This window comes from Trachurus japonicus, chromosome 12 (assembly GCF_045865225.1).
Source record: "Trachurus japonicus isolate A0001 chromosome 12, Traja_1.0".
Lineage (NCBI taxonomy): Eukaryota > Metazoa > Chordata > Actinopteri > Carangiformes > Carangidae > Trachurus > Trachurus japonicus.
In genome coordinates this window covers 17,641,516-17,664,558 of record NC_140918.1, presented here as the reverse complement: position 1 = coordinate 17,664,558, position 23,043 = coordinate 17,641,516, and the positions used below count along the sequence as shown (strand labels likewise).

Sequence of the window (23,043 nt, the reverse complement as noted above, 5' to 3'; positions counted from 1 at the left end):
CATCTATTTTATTTCACATTGTTTACTTATGCCAGTGGTTCAGAGGCATCTTTACTGGTTTCATTTGAGAGATGACACTGACTTTATTAAGTGAGTCAGATTTCAGCCAGCTGTGCAATCCACATTACAGTAGAACAAATTCTTGTTGTGTCCCATTTGGTGTGGAGACCAGATACTAAATGCAGCTACTGCAGAATCATCTGGACACCTCCTGCACGTTCTTCACAATTACTTCTACTTTATGTCAAAGCAGTGATAGGTCTTTATTGTGAAACCAGACATTATTTAAATAACATTTTCTTCTTGCAAATGAGTGGTAATGTGATACATTTTGTTATAAAATCTTAGTTAACATCAACTATAAACTATAATAACTTTTTCACTGCAGTGAAACTAGACGGTCATTGGATAACTGCTGCGATTTTGTCCCTCCCACGAACACTCGTCTCTGGGATTGAATGGAGCAGTGGGCTGGCCTGAACGCTGGGTTTCTGCATGATGATTGGAGGATCTGTCTAAACTAAAGGCTGAATCCCCTTTTGATTGACAGCTATTTTGAAACATACACTGGCACTGTAGCATTTCAAGTTCAGTCCCATTGCAGATTTGCAAGTGAAGTCACGAGACAAACTGCAGCTCATTTCTTGGTGTTTGCTTGGTGATATAGCCCTTTTCCACATCATATCACACACTGTAAATAAAACACAATTATAGAATTTCCTTGTTTCAGTTTAACATAATTCTTACATTTCTTTGTTCGAGTTTAATATAGTTTTGTTAATGTAGGATAGATCTGGATGAGGTGGGAGGTGGGGGATTTTTTATGATGTAGGCCGAAAATGAGCTTCCCCTCTTTGAAAGAGCAGCAGCTGCCACTGGTCTGTGTCTAGACTGTACCCAACCTCCGTAATACAGCAGAACTCTGTGCATTAGACAGGTTGAGCATGATGGTGTGTTTGCCATTATGGTAGAAGAACTGAAATGTTGAATTTTTCTAAACTTTTAAGCCATAACTAAAATGAACATAAATATATAAAGAATCTTGATGATTGTCTACATAGTTAATAATGTATAACTGTAACCTCACGTCAGTTTACAAATCTTAATCACCTCCACATGGAGGGGTTAATGCATTATACATTTGGGAGGAAAAACTATGAGTGGATTGGTACAAGTCTGAAATACAAACTCTGTATTTATTCTGCAGATTGGCATATCGTAGTTATTGTGTGGTGCAGCCAATGTGTGCTATGGATATCATATGATGTATTGCTACGTGACACAACTGTTGAGTTTTACCCTTCAAACTTTTTAGGTCTGTTAATAAACTCGTGTCAAATCAGCTCAGTGGAAGAGGTCTCACGTCTCCTTAAATATTTCAGCTCAAGAGACTCAGATGTGTAATACAAATGACAAAAACCAGATGTATGATTCAGATTTGTTAATTTTTTTGACAACAGAGGCGTGTAGTTTTCTCATTTTTCCCATAGCTCAGTCGAACGGAGAAAGGTGTGGTGTTAATCAGCTGTACAAACACTCAGCCGTGCTCCACCATGTCCTTTGTTATTAAAGAAAAATGGATCCTAATGACTCAAGTCTGAAATCACCAGAAAAAAAGGGAACCTTGTTCCTCAAACCAGCGCACTTAAGTCCCCTTGTCTGCCTGTCTGTCTGTCTGTCTGTGCCCCGTGTGACCTGTTCAGTATTACAAACATCTCTCAAAGGCAGCAGTCACTATGAAATCATGTTGCGTATTGCCAAGGAATTTCTACTAATGCTGGTCGGGAGCTAAGGGGATTACACTTGACCATTTACCCTAACACCCAGAAGCTTAAAATGCTGTTATTTTAAAGAAGGCCTTGTTGGCCTCTCAGACTAAAAGTCTCTGCCTGAACCACCCAGCAGCGCTTTATTGGCATTCACTTGAGCTGTAGAGGAAGAATGGGGCATGTCAGCGATCATACAGCATAATATTACATGATTTTTGTCACTTGTTTGGATAAACAATTACATGGAAATCAATTTCCCATGGCCATGTTTAGTTTTTGATAAACACGTGCAGTATGAATGAGAACTAACAATCACTAGGAGTGTTTACTATGACTTAGATAAGAAGACAAAGTAAAACATTTTTTTCCCTTTTCCCTTTCTTTTATACTCTGGCAGATGTAACTATTCTCTATGTTATTTCAATTCAGTTTGCAATTTAGATGTGAATGGCATCACCAGAAATGACCAGACAGTCCTGGCTGACCTTTTTTTCCCTGACATCTGGCATCGTCCTTTGTTCGATGTGTCTGATTTTGGCATTAGAGATCAGGGATTGCATCAGTATTTGTTTTGTTTTATTAGTCTGGAAGAGGTGGCAGATCATCAGCGATCAACCATCACATTTGTCTGTCCTCAGCGGGCACTGACAAACAACTTATTTTCTCCTTTCGATACAGGGATTTGTTGTTATAGATGTCAGAGAAAGACAGTGGGTGGCTGAAATTGGGTTTGTCAACAGGGCTATAAAGACTGAATCCCTCCCATCATCACAGCCTTCGCTGAATTAAATCCACAAAGCCTCCAGGAGTCTCAACAATGAATTCTAGTGTCCCAGAAACAACCTCTACCCTGACACTGCACCAACACAGCGCACGGCTTGGCACTCCATAATTTCCACACTCAGTTTCAATCTAATCAACAGCAGCTTGATGGACGCCTTAACCCTGTCGGCTTGAAGCAGCCTGCTTAATACTTCGGTAAACATTTTTTTTTATTCACTCACAGTTTTCCCTTGTAGTTGAAAAGGGCAATTCCATTTAAAAGCTTTTAGCTCAACTCAACTGTAAGATGTCCAGATAGAGCGTGATGAGTGAGATACACTCCTGGTGAAACAATGCTGCCGCCTCGGCCGCCATTCTTGACTGAAAGCTTTGTTTAATCAGGCCACAGCTAGAGAAAAGTATTTACGGTCTGTAATAGTCTTTGTAATGTTTTCACTGGCCATTTGAGTTTGGCATGGAGCTGACCGTAAAGGAAGGCAAAGGGGAAAATATGATATTTATTTGAAGTAGTGAACATTTCTGTCCTCATGCCTTTGTTTAGAGGACACACTTGTTGACACCGTACCTGCTTGGTTCAGATTTTAAGCAAGATTTCAAGTCAGAGTTGATGTACGACATTGTCGACCCTGGATGAATGGATGGATGGTTGGATGCACCATTTGCTGCTCTGTCTCTGGTATTTGTGTCTGATTTCCTTGGTGGGAAATCAATGTGGCCATTATTGTATTGTACTGAAACGAGCTCTGAAGAAACTTGAGGTGAGAGAAGCTCTGGTAATGATGCTTCATTTCACATCTACTGCAAACAGGTTAGATTGTTTTCAGTTAAGTTCAAGAGAGGGTTAATCACACTTTCCCCTGCTCTCTTGGCCAGGACATTATTAATTTCAGTGAAGCATTATCTAAACCACTCCGCATTTCAAGTGAATGCTCCAGCCTTCACCTTCCAGGGTCAATTGATTCTCACTGGACAGTTTTTTTTTTTAACTCAAAATCCTATTATGGTGAAAACCTGGCTCCAGGAATGATGGCAAGTTTTCATGGTCAAATTTTTAGAGGTCAGTGTATTTTTGAAACAAATAATTTAGTTCATTCATAGCACATGTGAACTGACCACATCAGAAGGCAAAAGTGTTTGTACTTATCCTTAGCAGCCACGTTCGAAGTTGGAACAATCTGGCTGTCGTAGATACGTGCAAGACAAGATAATTGTTTAAATATGGGGACAACAGTGCACACTTCACTGCGCTTGTGTGTTGTGGTCACATTTGTCAGATTGTCCACATCGGAAAGTCACATAGAAATTGCCAGGAACACCAGTTCCAATATCAGAAAGGTGTCAGACACTGTTTAACGTCCAACAAGCACTTTGGCCCGAGCGTATTGGCACCTCAGACTTTTTGAGTCTTTCTTTGTTGTAGTGTCACTTGGTCATGATTAGTTTGTGCTTGTCTGGCTGTGTTGAATTCCCTATCATATGGATAAATGCATCTTTCTTTTTAAAATGAAAAGGAATGTTGTGCCTTCCACTATAAATTAAGCCTGTTGAGCTCATTATTTTTCAAACCACAATGAATTATACTTTCTTTACGCAGATCTCTAATCTGGCTAAGCATGGCTGCTCTTATTCTAGTATGGTGCCCCTCATCTTTTGAAGAGTGGGCTCAGCCTTGCCCATTACACTAAGTGAACTTGTTGAGGACAACAATAGCCGAATGAAGGCCGGTTTTCTCTGTCACTGTTGTTGGAAGCCCACGGGACACTCCACACCTCAGTGGAGCAGACCTGCTAATGAAAGTGTTGTTTCTTTCCTCCCATCACTGGGAGTAATGGTGCATGGAGAGGTGATGAATGCAGGCCTCAGTGTACGTCTATGAGAACAGGGAAGGAATGTTTTGGAGCCCATTTGGTTCATTCATGACCAGGACGGACTGGAACCAGGAGAGTTGAGATGCAGACTGAGATCAGTAGAAGAGCCATTAAGAAAGAGAGGCGTGACTCAGTCTCCATTAGAGGTACCGTGACGTTACCTGTGTTTGACAACCTTGTAACTCCAGTTTTTGCTTTTCGCTTGAACCGAGTGGCTACAGGGCTCTGGATCTGTAGGGTTTCACGGGGAAAGGCCCAGTGAAATCCAAAACAATGCTCACCTTTATAACCCAAAAGAAAAGCTTAGTTTTCTCTAGGACTGTCAAAGCTAACACGTTTTTATCACGTTGTTTAATTAATGCAGATGCATTTAATTAATTTCATCACACGTTAATAGCATTTTTTTTTTTAAAACAAACTTCCATGGTTAATCGTGAGAAGTATAGATAAACAGAAGAGTGTCAAGCTAACAGTTGCCATAGCAAAGTGGATCACTACACATTGCAGGCCGATTAAAGCAGAAGTAAGCGATCCGGTCGTTTTGGCTAACTTCCTGTCCTGTCCCCGCCCTCGTCCCTACGTCATCACATTCACGCGCATCCCTTGGCTGCACACACAGAGAGGACCGCCCCTTTATGCCGTTCTCTCTCCTCATTGGATAAAGGTTGTAGGATACAAGGAAAGTTTTCTCCTCGGCTTACAGCAGAGCAGAGTGACTGACAGACCCGTGTTTCAGACCAATCACTCTATGTAAGTGATTGCTGTTGGAAGATATAACTATTTAAGACTTATATTAACACAGACATTCCCCTTACTTCTGCTTAAATAATGGAATGGATGTAGGATCGCATTGAATGCATGGGTTGGGAGGTTGTGGGGGTTGGGAGGCTACTGCACGTTTTATGAACCAGCAGCAATATTTGTTTCGCTTTTGTGAATTAACTGACACACGCCACACAAATGATCATGCATTTGTAGAAGGATGTTGTTGTTGTGCGCAACATAGAGCTGCCGCTTCAAGGAAAGGAACGTATGTTTCTTGTTTTTAATTGACCGATAATTCAGTTGCGGTGGGCAGAAAAACACATGCGGTGCATCATCTTATAATGTTACGGAGAACCTTGCATGTTTTTGCTCCTTGTGTTCACACATTAGAGAACTTGTCCTACTGCTCTCCCTTTGCCATCTTCACTCGCACTGATTTTTAAATACCACCGTTCACACACAGATGAGAATTTTTTTTACAAAATAATAGTTTTTCCTTGATTCCTCGAAGATTTGAGATCAGTTTGAGCCAAAATCTAAATCACCATTAATTGCCCAGCCCTACTGTGGAGGCAACAACATCAGAGCCACCAAAGGGATTAATGGCGATTAAAAATTTGAATCGTTTGACAGCACCAGTTTTCTCATTTGATGGAGCGCTTCAGTCCTTGTAACATTTCCAATTCTCATCTCTCTATTCTCTTTTAATGTAGCGAGGAGAAGCGTAAAATATGAGAAACTTATTTCACTAACCAAAACCAAACATAACTTCTGCCCAATGTGAAACTGAGCATGAATCAGGCTCAATAGCTTTAGTGATTTTAACCCAATTATCATGTCTTCCTGTCTGTCGGCAATATAGACATTTCCATTTCCAAGAAATGCTCTTCCTTAAATGTGGATGTAACGAGCACATCAGGCTCATATCCAAGCTTTTGTTTCCAGCTTACATCTCCTTACTGTACATACAAACTGCTTTGAGGATTTGGGATTGCAGGGTTTGGATACAGATTTTCTGAACAGATCATCTTGACCTGTGGGTCAAGAAAAGCTCCTTGCGTACACGGAATGAGGTCTGTTCTCAATTACAGCAAGAAAAAAGAGTTTGTTTTTGAATCAGCAGATTTGTGGGAAAACGTCTGCTTCCATGTTTCAGATCGAAGAGGTCACATACGAACAGGCGGCTCACTCCGCATCACAGCTCATTGGACAGGACAGACGCTGTCACAAAGTGTGAGCATCTCAAAACTCCCACACCCTGTGTTGTCATGATCGTAATGACTGTTAAGTGCGTTGGTTATGTAAATTCTATAAATAGTGAAGCTACACATTGCAGACAGTACAATGGCCGGCCTTATTTTCCAGCCAGGCATGGGCAAACGCTATGGTCGAACTGATTTCCAGAGCTTGCCCGCAGAGGAAACTCTGTCTCTACCCCAAATAAGAATGATGATGATAATGATGATGAAGATATGTGCATGTGTGTGTGTCTGCATGTGCACGTGTGCACTGAGTAGGGAAAATGAGCTTTTGTCGTAGGCCAATTCTTAAAGGAATAGTTCAACATTTTGGGAAAGTCTCCAATGTCTGTATAATAAAACGGGAGCTGTGCCACTTAGCATAGCATAAAGGCCAGAAACAGATGGGAAGAGCTAGCCTAGCAACACCCACACATACGTATATCTTGTTTGTTTAATCATATGTGACTATCTGCATAAAATACACGCTAAAAACACGTGTTAAAGAAGGTTATGTGCAGGACTATTTCTGGGTCGAGCAACTTCCTGTAGTCACTGTATCTCCCGGCCCCCCACCCCACCCCACATCTCCACAACCATGTAAAACCACATATTGACATTCTTACACTTTTTTGTGTGGATTAACAGTGTTATCAAACTTTTCATCTAAGTCTCGTCATGGAAGCGAGTAAGTGTATTTCTGAAACTATCTATCCTTGAAAAAAATGTTTTGAAGGGGAAGTTGCTGCATATAATAGATTATGTGTGTGTGTGTGTGTGTGTGTGTGTGTGTGAAAGAGAGAGAGAGAGAGAGAGAGAGCATATGCTGGCATGATGACAGTATTACACAGCAACACACAGGCAGCAAATCTGATTAAATCTCATTTGTCCCAGTGGAAAGAACCATAACTATCCGGTCCATTGAATCAATGATCACCAGAGCAGAATGGCCCGGAGTGATGAAATGTATATGTGTGCGCTCACATGGGCAGACGCCGCCAAAAAAAAAGAGACAAGAACAGTAATAAATCATAACCTATTACTCCCATTTATTAAGCTCATTAAGGTATTTCAAGTGCAGCTTTAATGCTCTGCCAGATGATTGTCTCAGCTTAAAGAATATTCATTTGTTATTTCGACAAATGATAAATTATGGGGACTTTTTTTTTTTTAATAACTGATGAAAGAGTTGCTCCAAGTAAATGTCATAATGTGAGATGGTATCATTCCTTAAAACCAGAGAAAGTAGATGTTTGTGCGGAAAGATGGATTAAAGTGAAATATCTTGACATATGCTTGAACGGCCTTCCTATGCTTCACCATAAGATAAATGCTCCTGTTACGCAGCTCGTGTTTTGCAGTGCAGCTGCGTATTTATTTTCACTTGTGATTTGTGTTATTTGGTTCATAAGTTGTTGATTTGATTTTCATCTTCAAATAGTTTGCAATTTATAATTTGACTTTGCTCTCCTTTGATCAAAGGCAGTACAATTTCCATGCTACATTCCAGTGTAGAGTCTATTTGTCCAGTGTGTATTTGTTCATATAATTGCCTGTATGTGTTTATTATTGTTTGCGTCTTTATGTAGCATGAATGATTGTGTTGCAAAAGTTCATGTTTGTGTATGAATGAGCATTTGTATGCGTGCGTATGTGCACGTACAGTTGGATGGTTGGATTTCCAACATGTCTTCACAGCCTCCTTTGAGTTCCTGGTTTCATGTGGCACTGAGGTGCTTCATTTCCTCCCCACTGTTGACCAAACAGTCCCATATTAGATGTCTGGCATTTCCTCACACATTATCTGTCCATCTGCACGGTTACATGACACCAGGGACAAAGATTCAGAGCTTGTCTCATTTTCAAAAACCCCCTCTCCCCCCAAAAGCTTTATAGATAAAAACTGAAGCGTGAAGTCTGTCAACAAGTCATGATAAAGAAAAGCTACTGGGCTGAAGACGCCCTCGAGGTCATCAGCCTGATTTGTTGGCTGTATTGACTGTGTATAGACTGATGACAGTTCTACTGATGAGTCCAAAGTTTAGAGAAAGATTTGCTTTTCATGTGATGAAGAATACTGGCTTCATGATCTCCCCCTTTTTTTTATTTTAGTCCACACAGGTGATACCGATTCTTAGATTCACTCTCATAACCTTCAGGGTTTGGTATGATAATTTTAGCCACTTAAAAATTCACAATCATCACATAACGTTTTAAGTGTTCATTATGTGGATGATAAATGCAGGTTCCATTGACACTGACCCCTTTCCAAACCTAGTAGCTAATAGCTTTCTTAAGTCAATGCAGTGCTTTCTTTTCCCTTAAGCATATGCACATTTTTTTGTGACTCAACACTACAAAGTTTTTAAGCATCAAGGTCAAATAATTTTACAAATTACCTTTTTTTTATTTTATCCTTTGCAAATTCACCCATTTGCTTCATTTAGCTTTTCAGCTACATTTGATTGAAAGTGGATCAGATGCCGCTGGATGGTGCCAACTGTGTGCCAAGAGAAAAAAAAGAGCTTAGATCCTTGAAAGTATATACAGTAATAGACTCCAGCAGAAGAGCGTCTGACTTCTGGAGACTGCCGCAGGCTTTTCCTGGTTGTGTAATGCCGGCTTCTGCAGCTCAAATAGGGATTTAATAGCTTGTCTCTCTGACTTAACACCAGGTCACAAAAACTTGTGCAGGCTCAGGAGCCCCCTTAGCCCGGTTGCTGCTGTGCAGTCATACGAATGTTTGATGCTTAAAAATAATCTGAATGACCTGTTACGTTATGCTCATCACCATGATTTGTATGCACTTTCAAAGCGACATGAAAACCTACATATTGAGGTCTTTATAGCCACTTTGCAGTAAATAAAATACCCTTCTGGCATTGGCATCCTCACTGTTCAAGGTGCCCTCAGGGACAATTTATACATAATCCTGGTTAATACAATATTTTATTGTTAATGTTAAAGCAGAAGTAAGCGATCCGGTCGTTTTGGCTAACTTCTTGTCAGCCGATGGAGTTAGGAGTCCCCGCCCTCGTCCCTACGTTACCACATTCACGCGCATCCCTTGGCTGAATGGCTGCACACACAGAGAGGACCGCCCCTTTATGCCGTTCTCTCTCCTCATTGGATAAAGGTTGTAGGATACAAGGAAAGTTTTCTCCTCGGCTTACAGCAGAGCAGAGTGACTGACAGACCTGTGTTTGGGACCAAACACTCTATATGAGTGATTGCTGTCGGAAGATATAACTATTTAAGACTTATATTAACACAAACATTCCCCTTACTTCTGCTTTAAATAGAGAAAATAATACATTTTTGCTCTAAAATCTGTGCAGATTTTTCTTTATTATATATAATCTGTTTCCTCTGTGTTATTCTTGTATGCTCAGTGGGTAAAAATACTTTGTTTCTGTTTCTGATAACACAAAACACTAGCAATGCTTTAGTTGTCCAGCTGAGCCACTTAAGTTAAACACAGTTAATTAGAATTAATAAATGAATGAGTTGATCTCCTCCAAGGATTAATGTTTAATAACTAAAATGAGACAAATAAAAATAACTCTCACTGTAATTACAGATGGAATAACAGATATCTTTGCCACCGCTTATTTTAGCAGTCAGTTTTCCGTTTGCTGTTCCAGCATCTGATTGTGAAACGTCACCGAGGACAAACAGCTCGCGGAGAACCACTGAAAACACAGTTTTGATTCTGCTTGTCTTGCAGTGTGCCTCCACCTTCATTTAAGTAAGAAAAGCCCAGCATCTACAAATGTAGTTAACACTCACCTAACAGCCTGGCCTTCCCATTCTCTAAAGCTAATGTAGGTTAGACGTAACAGCAGTTAAAGTCATTATAATACTCATTTTAATTTGTTTGCTGCCCATCATTCTCTCTATTGTTGTGCAAGTTAAGGTTTTTCAGGTTGGGTCATCGTTATTACTAAGCTACGACCAGTCAGCACTGAATTAGCATCTGAGTGATAAAAATTAAGTAATGCCACACACACATACACAGACAGACACACTCCTTTTCGGGGAAGACAGTGATTACATTTATTTTGTTAGTTGACAGGTTGGCAGATGTCTTCTGTTGGAAACACTGGAGATTTTGGTCAAATCTTCATTCAAAAAACCTTGTGTGGGGTTTCATTACCCAGAGGGCACAACTCACAGAGGCTGTTTTAATGTGAAATTTAGAGCGCAGTCATAAATTCCATCATTAATTTTTCCTATAAATTATACAGAATATATACATATTTAGGCTGAAAATGTGTTTATTGGTCATTGGTAATGAAACTTTTTGCATTTGCCACATGATCTGATACCGCATTTGTCAGTTTACAGCAGTAGCAGTACTTTGACAGCACAACACATAGTTGTGCAGCTTAATTTCCATCAACATAATGGAGTGCAAAAGGCATTTCTAGATTTAGATTAGATTTTCTAGTAACAGCAAATTTAGGTGTCTCTAGTTTGATCTGGGTTGATACGTAGCTATCAGATAAGAAGGGAATAACGGTCCTCTTAACATGCGGATACACGTCAGAGGTCAAAAGCCTAATGCCTTTGTCCGCAGACGACTTATCTAATTGTTTAAACTCAGGTACACTGGCCTCAGAGCAAGCATGCAGCACAGCATAAAACCACCAAAACTCATTTCACCTACCTATCTATGATCAACTTTGAAATCCTAAAATTGAAAATCACTCACCTGAAACTAATGCAAGACACCGTTGTATCAAACTAACGGTGCGTTCACACCAAACGCGATGGACGCGATGAACGCCACAACTTTCCATTAAAAGTCAATGTAAATGGCGCGATGACGCGCGATGGCGCGTCGGGCGGCGCGTTTCGGGCGATACGAGCGACGCGATGAAGCGATGACGCGCCCATCGCGGCCATCGCATCATCGCGTCCATCGCTTGAAGTTGAAAAATTTGAACTTTTCAAGCGACATCGCGTGACGCTGTGCCGCGACATCCAATCAGTGTTGATATTCAACCACGTCACCGACACAGCTGCAGACACACATTTCAAAACATGGTGGAGAAGATCACTGTGGCTGTACTCGCTCACCAGACTCTCCTCCAGAGAACCTGTGGCTGTGTAAAAAAAAAAAAAAACAACCCAGGGGCTGTGTGTGTTTTCCCCAGATCAATAATATACATCCATGGCCGTTTCCCGGAGCTTTATGACACGACGTCGTACTTTTACCGCGGTCGTAATAAAAAAAGATAATGCCTGCAGAGGGTCAGAGGACCTACAGCTTCCTCCTTGTGAATATTTCATATGTATTTATATTTATTATTATTTCTCAGCCATGGTTGAGGAGAGAAAGAAAATAGCGGGAGGTGGGTTGCATCATAGCGCGATGAAGCGATGAAGCGATGAAGCGATGGTGAAAAATGTGACAAATATGTCAAGCGACGCGATGCTCGCGTTATGGGCGATGGCATCGCGTCCATCGCGTTTGGTGTGAACGCACGGTAAGGCAATTACAGAAAAAAGAAACTCATGTGCTCTGTGTTGACTTTTCACAATCAGGATCCTTCAACAAAATGTTCCAAATTTCAAGAAATAAAACACAAAAATGCTTTTTAAAACCAGGGTTTGTACCAACTTCTCACTACCTGACATGAAATCTTATGAATCGCTCCCGGTGTGCTTGTGCTTTCCCTTTACTCGGCAGGTCTGTGGCTGGTCTGGATTAAATCCAGCTCCTCCACCACCTGTAGACACGAGCCAAACCCGGCTGGACTGCAGCCGAGCAACGCAAGGCCAAAACTGTCCACAAGCTCTCTTACTGTCACCTGGAACTCTGTGAGATGGTTTTGTGCAGCAGCCACGTTGTAATATGGGGTTGAATTGATTCATTTTTTTTCATTGTAAATTCAACCCTCAGAAAGCATTCCTTTTTCTCTCTATTTCCTCTGAGATGACCTTGTGTTTGCACAGAGAGAGAATTATACTCCCTTTTCACATTCTGAGACAGTTTGGCTTCACTCAGTTGTTCAAAGGAACAAACAAAACTGAATTATAATTTAAAATCATAGTACGTAATGTAGAATTATAAAGTGGCATTCGGCTACTATTAATAGTTGAAGTTACAAGGAACATATAGTTTTCTAGTTACCTGGCCATAATTCCACTTGTCTCTCTGGCTCCAGACCAGATTTTTGATGATTTTAGAGGAATTTGTCAGGTGAGCGTCACACAGGAGGGATTCTGTGAGACTTTGCTGTTCTCCACAGATGTTTCTGACCTGACCAAGACTCAGACAGCACTCAAACATCAGCAGGAATTTCCTTCATCTGGGTGATGTTTTTCAAGCAACTCTGCAAAGTTTCTCTCTGACACTCCTCAGTGTCCGAGTCATTGCTTGTCTTAAACTTGTCAAGCTTGTGTTCACACTGTCTCAGTGATGGCAGGTTGTTATCATCAGATACAATCTGGCTTAAAGACAAAATGTAGTTTACCATAGCAGAGGTGGATGTACATCTGTGGGACAGTGTATTGACCTGTAAAATAACTGGATTTATGCTGCGTTTAAGACAACTTGGAAGTAACAGAATAATCAGAACGCCAACTTGGAGATTTCCGACTTCCAATGTCATAGCGTTGAGGAGAAGGATGTGTGAAAGAAATTTGGCATTCTTTGGCTGATTACTGAACAAGAACTATAGGTAGGCCTATATGCAGTAGCAATTTAAAGAATTTTGAATGTTATATCAAAATGTAAAAAAGTAAAAACAAAAGAAAAAGATTATGATATGATCTGATTATGAAAAAGATTTTATTCTGTGGGTAATGGGGGCGGGACTAGATAAGCTTTTGCTTCTCCCGCTTTCCCTTTCGGCCATGTGTATTGTATTATTTGAACTAAGATGAAGTGTGATGATGATTATTTAAATTGACATGCCCGAAATAAACAAATTGATTGATTGATTGATTGATTGATAATTTATGCTTATTTTGAAAGTAGATGAAAATGCGTGAAAACATTGACAAATAACTTTTGTTACAGTTCCATTCTTGATGCTGTTCAATTAATTTACACAGCTATTTTTTTCTGAGTTGCAAGTTGTCTTGAACAACAGCATTAAAACAGAATAAAATGTCAAAAATCAATTCACTCAAGCTGAGCATTTTGACATAGCGAAACCAGAGGAAGCTAGCGTAGCTTGTTTGCTGTTACCTAACCTCCTCTGTTCAAGTAAAAGCTAAGTTAAACTAAATTTATTGCACCACAGTGACTGAATATTAGCAACATAAGCTAAGCTAATAAGCTTCCAAGTTAGCTCACTTCCTGTTAGCAGGGTGGTTACCATGTTTTGATTTAATGAAATCCAGTAGGCAACTTAAGAAATAACAAATTTAACGAGAATATTGTGAGAATATCCAGGAGGTGTGTTGTCTCCAACCACTCCCTATCACCACATTTCAGCAAGGCACTGTTGATGAAAAATTGGTTTTCTACATAAAGGGCAGTTTTTAGTGAATGACAGGCTACCAAAGTAGGCTACCAAAGTCTTGGGAAATTGTTTGAACTTTTGTATTTACTTTACTGAGATCAGAAATGTTGCCAGTGTTTGCCGCTCTGCAGGACAGCAGTTGATATAACGTTGGGAATTTTATGTCTTGTGGTCTGCACACTTTCCCTGCAGCAAGTTTAAAAAAAAAGGAAAACAAGGGTGAACACAGTGCTGCCAGCTCTAACAGCCTCCCGTTGTATAGTGTCTAGATAAGATCTTTTCAGGGAAACACTTTTCATTTTGATTAATAGTTGTTGCTTCTTGGATGACTGACAGATATTGGTCTGAACACAACTGGAAATGTGATGGTCCGCTGCTCTAACTTGTTTTGCATCCGTAAAGGAGAGACAGAGAGAGAGAGAGAGAGAAACCCATGGTGTGTGGTTGTGTTTTAGTGTGTGGCGCTCACTATGTCTCTTTAGGGGAAATAATGATCACTTTTTACATTTTTCTTTCTAGCCTCTACTGTATAAATACATATATTTAACTAAAAGTGGTTAAAACCATAGCAACACCATTGTTGGTTTCAAATATCAGGCATCTGTCAGTTGACATCTGATAATTTACTGACAATTTGAACCATATAAGAAACCATAATAGAAAGCATCAAGATTCATCACCTCAGTCACTGAAGGCTGGACATGTTAAGCTGCAAATACGTCACATTAGTATTATCCACTGTTCTTTTAAAAAAGTGATGCTGATCAAGCTTAAAGGGACAACGAGGACTTTTGGAAAGCGAAATGTTTTCATACTACATTTACCATGAGCCTCCGCGCACACGGTGAAATTCTTGGACCGACGCACGGCGGATGTCTTGCCAAGAATGTTTTCATTCATCAACAATGAAAGTCAGAGGTTTGAAGACGATCAGATACCGTCGTAGTTCCGACCATAAACGGCGATTCGGCGGCGTTATTCCCATGACCCACCGGGCAGCGTCCGCGAAACCGAAGGTAAGGAAACGCTGGTCGGCTCGCCCAGCATTTCCACCACTAATTAAAATAACAAAATAACGATAGAGACAAAACGATATATTTATTGAAAATGCCATTAACAAGTGTGGGTAGCGTAGATTCATCCACATCCGTGAGACTTTTTTATAACCAAATAGAAACTCCTCGTTGTCCCTTTAAGCATAATCAAGAGTACACAATGGTCTATGTAAGTTATGATATCCAAGCCTTTGTTTAAGTGTCAACACATCCAACCAACACATAAGGTATAAACATGTGATCAGATTCCTTCTACATTCAGTTCCACACTGTGGGCGAAAGTTTTCAGGGTCGTTTCCACCCAAACACTTGGTGTTGTGGGTGTTTGTCTGCCAGCAGTAGCTGAAATCATAAAACCTATGAGAGTTTAACAGCCCCGCTGCTGTTTGGACTCCCAGCTCATTTCACCACTCTGTTTCACTCAATCTCTGTGTCTGGCCTCTCCGTGTTGTGGTCCCGTCACAAAGGTTTTCACAACCTTGGTGTTACTTTCATTATTTTGGAAACCCTTCTGGATATGATAACTGTGCCGCTCTGCCAGGGTCAGGGCTCTGTACGGATCACATAGTGGGACTGAGGTCCAATCTGAAGTATCTCAACAAATATGCCAATACATCGATTGTCATTCATTTTTACAGATTCAGATTCAAGGTTCCCAGAGGTTGAACAACAACATTAATGTTTAATAGTTTACGAGTTACTGTTTTATATCATTGTAAATTGAAAATATTGGGGGTTTCAGCCAAGCAACAAGCAACTTTGATGCTTACCGTTTTTCACCTTTGTTCATACTAAGGTGAGGTCAATGTTACAGAGCACATCACACTGAAGAGACACATTTGAAACGGTTTGATTCTTAAAGGGATAGTTCACCCAAAATTGAAATTTCACTCATTATCTACTCACCCTCATGTCGACTAAGGGCTGGGAGAAGTTCGTCAAATTTGGACGAACTGGGAAGAGGACGGACCCTGGTTCGTCCAAATTTGACGAACCAGGAAGAGGAGCTTCCGCTACAAACAAGCTTGAATACAAGACGGACGAGCAGCATGGAGGTATTTGGATGTTTTTTTGTGTGTCTTTTTGTCACGAAGACAGTTGGTATCCATTTGCAACCGTTATATGGACATGCACTGCTACGCCGAGACCCCCTGTTACTCAGAGAAGCCACGGATAACTCTGAAACTTCTCCCAGCCGACATGAGGGTAGTAGGGGAGTAGATAATGAGTGAAATTTCAATTTTGGATGAACTATCCCTTTAACAATACTTAGTGGCTCAATCCCCAAATTAGGATCTAAAATCAGACACCAACCACTGCTCTCTGTCCACACACATCTTTCAGTGCGTCTCTTTGCCCACAGCCCTTCTTCCCCTCATCTAAACTTGGTCTAAAATTGCTCTGTGAAAAGTTTTTTAGTGCCTCTTGTGTCCATTGTGGAGCTTTGACAGTTGTTATTTTGGTCGTAACCTCACATGACAGGAGCATGTTTATGTGCGCGCCGTTATCCTGAATGCAAGGAGACATTTTCCGGAAAACTGAACTCCCAACACATTAAGCATGTTTGAATGTTTTACATATTTCATTGGCTGTTTAGAAGTTTGTGGTTGTGAGGCTGTGGGTCGAGGCAGACGTCTGCACAACAACCACCGCTCCCTTCCCGCTATCTCCTTCCCTCTCTGTGTCTCTCCATCATATTACTTTGTCTCTTCTTTTCTTTCCCCTGCAGGCCTGGTTCTCTCTTTCCCCCCACTGTTGGTCTTCAAATATTGTTTTCTGTTTATCTCTCTCAGTCCCTTTGTCTCCTCTATTGATCAGTCTTTCACCACAATAAACAGATAGATTTCATGAATGGTTTGGACACCGGGTCCTATTTTCCATTACATAAACGTATTCTCTGTGTTAGTGTTTGTATGCCTGAGAGAGATTTAGTGTGTGCAATGTTGATGGTGTTAAAGGTGGTTGCGTTTTTTGCTCAGAACAAGGGAATTGAATCAAGCTGACGGAGAAATGTTGATATTCACATTAATGTGAACGTGATGGCGTGTATGTGTGGTGTCTTCAGTTTGGTTTGCCAGTGGTACTTTGGTTCTGAGCCTGGGCCAGTGGCTTAAGGGAATTGCTGATAGTTGTAAACAGTTTTTGATTCCTGCTGTCTCCCTATCTGACTTCTGCCGAGTCAAAAGTTGGAGATTTATTTCTGGCCCTCCTGCCTGCTGTTTTTGTTGTCCGATGCTGAGAACGTTGTCTTAACAAAATTGTACCCATCATCCTGTGCAGTGGGAGATTTACTGTCTCTGATCTGTCTCTCTTTGAGTTTTTGAAGGAGCTGTTTGGGTTCAACACTGTGAGTAATAGTAACATCTAAAATCTAACAAGTCAGTTTCAGACAGTTTTCTCAACACATGAGAAAAACATTTTGCCCCTCAAGTTGTCAGAGAAGTTTAAAACCTCTTATTTTTCTAAAATGACATGATTTTCATTGGAGAGCAACAAAATGTTTTCCGGTGATTTTCATTTCAGGGAAAACATCACTAATACCTGCGGAGCGTCTTCATTTTATAATTCATTTCATAAACTCCCCAAACTGCATTAACCTAATAAAATTTAATTACGTACAGAGAAGACACACTTAGCAAAACGTTTTATGGGGCAATAATAAAGTAAGACAATATGCTTAAACACTGACATGACATTTACTGTATGCAGGACTTGTATTTTGAGACACAACCTCTTAGTATATGTCGCATGTAGGTGTTTCCAAACTGAATTGGAATTGAATTGAACAATTACAGCAAATATTTTTCTCTTTTCTTTCAACATTAAACAGCCACGAACTGATTATCAGGTCAATGAATTTTTGAGAGAAAAAGTTGTTATGTCATAAAAATTAACTTAAAGATTTAAGAGGAAAACACTAACTAAAACTGTTTTGATGTGCAAGTCCAATAAAAGTTGTTTTGATCATCCACAGTTGCTTCACTCAACCAAATCTGAGTATAACACCCATAAGATACACCATTGTGCTATATATAACATTCAAATTCTACATATACAAATAAATACAACTCTGAATAAAAGGAAATAGTTCCCTTGCCAAATCATTACTTTGCCCTACATCTTTTTCAGTGGCTCTAATAAAATTTCATTAGAGGAAAGAGGGCGAAAGTATTTAAGTTACCCTAAATACATTGAATTAGCCCAATAGTATTGGCTGCTTATTGATGTGGTATGCAGTCACAACAAAAGTATTTACAATATCATAATAAATTCTTGCCACTCACGTGCATGACGGAGCAGGTAAAGTTTGAATGACAGATTTGTCTTCGGTTGTGTCATTCACATCCCTTCACAATTTCTAAAACGACGAAGCTTCAACAATGATATTTATGTGACCTCAGAACTGGATCTGTGGAGGAAGTCCATTAGTGACCTTTAGAGTCTTGGTGAGGTCAAACTGTCGAACGTTGGAGCAGAAGCTAAATGTATGCGTGGGTGTGTGTGTGTGTGTGTGTGTGTGTCTGCCCAGAAATATGAAGCCCTCCCACAGAGTTTAAGTAATAAGCAAGTAATTCAGTTCTATTACCTGGCAGTGACAGCTGAGGGATGAATCCTTGTGTGTCTGTGGAAGTGTGTGTGATGCCACAAACCTAAAATACTATATATAAATACTAAGATACTACGTGCTGAACTTAAGATACACACACCGAACAATGAGAAATGCAGTATCCAGTTAGTAAGTGACAGTAAAACCAGTTTTCTGGTGATGATGAATCTTTAAAGCTGAGTCTGGTTTCCACCGCCTTTACTTTTTGCGTGCGCCGTTCACTCTTGATTTAATTTACTTATATTTCCCTGCATGATAATAACACACATACACGCACAGTGTGACTACCTGGACGGTCAGTGTGTGTGTGTATCTATACTAAGTGCTCACAGCTGCATTGCTTTGACTCTCGGCATGAAACAGCTCTGCAGTGTTGTTCTTGACTTGCTCTGTCCTGAAGATTAACAGTGCTCCTTCAGTCAACAGACAGTCCTAGAGATTGATGGCTGTTTTCCTTGTGGCTCGCTGGGGTTTTCAAGACCCACGTGTTGTTTCTTAGCGGGACTGATGGACTGATGGAGTGGCTGGCTGGCTGGCTGGCTGGTCGGCCGCTCTGTGGGGGTTTGTGTGTGTAAGTGAGTCTGTGACAGACAAAAACAGGCAGGAAAGGTGTGTGGACAGTGGATGTCCATGTTTTCCAACTCTCACAAACAATGTCAGTGTGCATGATGACTGATGCCACCATGTGTGTGTGTGTTTACAGGTATTTTCAAAATTAAAATGTTGTGTTGTTTGGCTCAGAGTGAGAGTTTTTAATGTTTTGTTTTGCTGGATGATTAATTCATTCATCACAACTGTCTGCAGTTTAATTTCCTGTCAGTCAATTAATTGGCTAATCGCCGACACTGACTGAGCCTTTGTTTCTTTGTCATTTCATTCAGCGTCATCCAGTGTTTTATCGTGACAGTGTGTGAAAGAAACCTGTTGGCATGTGTGTGTCTCTTTTATTAAAGGCCTGGTTGGTAGGGAGTCACGTACAGCTTGTTCTTCAGGGAGTAGTGAAGCAGGATAGGGTGGGAGGTTTGAGAAGTTGACATTTCAATCACCACAATCCCCGATGCGCCCACACTCACTCACACAGACACACAGGCACACACACACACAGACACACACACACACACACACACACACACACACACACACACACACACACACTTTCAGCCATTTGGTTTGAGGCTGATTCCCAGTGACAGCCTAAATATTTGGCTGCGTCCGGGCACCAAGGTAAATGCACCCCGCAAGAATGTTTTTACAGGGCGAGAGTGAGGGTGAGGGAAAGGAGGAGGAGGAGGAGGAGGAGAGAGAGAGAGAGAGAGGTTTTGGACATAGATAAAGAGAGAGAGAGAGTAACAGAGAACACACAGAGAGAAAGAGAGAGAGAACTGTATTCACCGCTTCATAGAAATGTGGTTTGTGTGTCGGCCGTCTGGGTGAGCTACGTGGACCTAAGGTTGATTTTGTAAACAGTCTCCACTACAGTGTGGCTGTAAGCAGATACAAGCACGTTTATTAATGTCAACACTGCACATTAATAGACACTTAAACATGTCCCTATATCTACTTAGAGGCACTTTATAGCGTGATATAAGCCATTTATTAAATGTTATTTTAATGCTTAGAAATGTTAATTAGCTGCGGTTAAAGTAAGGTCTCAGTCACACGGACAAATAAGGGTACTGCAGTCATTCATACCCTACTCTGAGGACGCGTGCTCTGCATGTGCAAACTATGAATCAAAGTCTGTTGTGAAGGCAGCACACTGTCTCACCTAAACTGTCTTCAAACTCAACATCCATGTTTGTTTTACAGCTTGCCTTGTAGAGTAACAGCTGAGTGGAGTGTCCGTGTTTTACGCACGTGGACGTGGAGCCTCACGCCTCAGTAACTGCATGGTGACCCTCATGTCCCCTTGCAGAAGCAAAAAGTAAAGTTACAGATAAGCGTTAGTGTCTACAAATGGATTTTTTTTGTGCAGACAGATGAATGTGCACAGACATTAGCTCTGGACACATAGCAAAATATTTTTTTGACACATAAAAAGCATTTAACAGTTGTGAGAGTTGAAATAGTTCCTCACACAGCCAGGTTTGTTAAAGATGTCAACACACAGTGGTTGAAGCTTCGTATATGACACTTTTAGAAAAAAAAAAAGATTTTGATTGAGTTTTCTTTTTAAAGTTCAATTCAAAGTATTTTTGCACACTTTTTGAAAAGAGAGAAACTTTCTGTGCACGCACACACATACACTCTACTGTCTGGCTGAGGAGAGTTGTTCGCGTCAAGATTCATGCATTGAAATGTCCAAGATGGAAAGGAATAGTATAGTCATTCTGGAGGATGTCTTTTTCCTTTCAATTTCTGGTCATTATTTTTACAAAGATAGAGCCTGGACATTTTTCACTGTGTGGCTTGGTGAAGAAATCATCTTTCTATTTCTCTGTCTTCTCTTTGACACTCTTCATTCTCTGTCTCTCTGGTGTTGGAAATCTCAGCCTCACATTTCCTTTCTTTTTGTCTCATATTGGAAAATTAATAAAGCTAAAGGTCTGCTTTCAGCTCTGCAGAGGCTGCAGTAATCCACGATGATGAGGCATTTATAAACACACACACACTGACACACATACAAGGACAGACACATACATACGTAGGTACAAACACACAGAGAAACCTCCTAATCTTGCACAGGTGTACACACACACTTCCATGCACGAAAACACACACGCAGCGAGGAGGTCATTAGTGACCTGTGGAATGCAGGGGTCAAATCTTAAAAGACCTGGCTGATAGAGGGGATGTGTAGGATCAAAGGAAGGAAAGGAGGAAAGGAGGGAGAGATGGATGGAAGGAGGGATAGGAGGAGAGGGAGGGAGGGAATGTACAGGATCAAAGGGAGGGATGAAATGATGGCAGGATGAATGGAGGAGGAGAGGGGAATGGGAGGAAAGAAAAGAGTAAGAGGAAAGAAAGAGTGAAATGTGCTGGGGAGGAGGTGGAAGGAGAGAATGGAGGGTGGAAAAAAGGGAGACAAGGGGAAGAGAAGGAGGTAGAGGAGGAGGGACGGAGTGTAGAAACAATACAGATAACTCAAACTGACAGGTGTGTGTGTGTGTGTGTCTGTGTCTCTCTGTGTGTGTGTGTGTGTGTGTGTGTGTTTAAATGGTGGGCTTCCAGCCAGAAAGTGAAAGCTCACTTGTGCAGTGGTGAAAGATTTATGTGCGCAGATGAGTGTGCGTGTATGCGTGCATGTGTGTGAGTGGGTACTGTCAGTGAATACCTGCTGAATGAAACTGTCAGTTTTTTGCAAACACATTACCCATTAGCTACTGTTGACATGGCCATAAATCTATAAATATCTATCAAAAATACATTATTTGTTTGTAATTTTTGGGCAAAAATCTGAAATTTCCAACACTAAAAATATCACTTTGGAAACTTCATCACTGTAAGGTGTATGCATGTGTTCACTATATGCACTCATCTACCACAAGCAAAGTGTAGAAAGATAGAATAAAATGACTTATGAAATTATTAATGTGTGGTTGTTTATAAAAGCTGTGTCTGTCTGCTACTTATATGAAAACATAACCTCATCTTGTCTCTGTGTTATGAAATAACAGAGAGGTTACTTCCTAAACTTCCAGTGTGGTCAAATTACCAGGTGTCGGTCAAAAATGTTGGATTATAGTGTCAGAGTCACTCCTCTGTAAAAGCCGTGGCCGTGCCGCTGAACTCCTGATAGGTCTTGTTTTAGGGCTGACTGCTCCGGCTAACATTTCACTGATAACATCACTCATAAGTTACATGCAATCCATATCTCTGTCTATTTCTGTCCGCCTTCATCTCTGCTTGCGCTCTCTTCCTCTAAGATTGCACTGATAACATCAGTGCCAAGAGTCTTTCTTTCTTTCTTTCTTTCTTTCTTTCTTTCTTTCTTTCTTTCTTTCTTTCTTTCTTTCTTTCTTATTTGAGTTCTTTCTTTGCTAATTTCTGGTAGAAATTTCTGGTGTTCTCCTCTCGGTGTATGACAGTGTGCGAGTGAGCAAACAGGCGAGAGAGAGAGGGAGAGAGGGAGAGTTATATTACTCTGATAACATCACAGAGTCAGGAGGAAACAGAGGAACTGTTGGAAGTCTTCATTTGTACTTGGGACATGGCCAAGGCTCATTGAATTGGCTGCAAATCCTGTGTGTGTGTGTGTGTGTGTGTGTAAGAGGAAAGAAACTGCACCTCTATCTGAGCGCAGTTTGTCAACAGTGGGGACAAGCTACTTTTGAAACACTTGTTCAAACTCAGAGGCGTGCTGTCTTTGCTCAAATCTTTTGCACACAAGTCAGGCACACACACACACACACAGGGAATAGACGCACATGCTCCTCTTTAGTATCCTAATAAAATTGAATTGGAAATTAACCGACTGAAACACTCTCCAAACCCAGGGCCAGTACCTTCAATCAGAGTGACTTCAGTTGGCCACATGCTT

General features: G+C 40.8%; 1 protein-coding gene across 1 annotated transcript in view; it reads left to right on the top strand.

The window, feature by feature from the left end:
• The window catches only part of trabd2a (TraB domain containing 2A), a 59,010-nt gene that overhangs the window by 2,687 nt on the left and 33,280 nt on the right, over window positions 1-23,043 (top strand). The gene's annotated exons all lie outside the window — the stretch shown is intronic.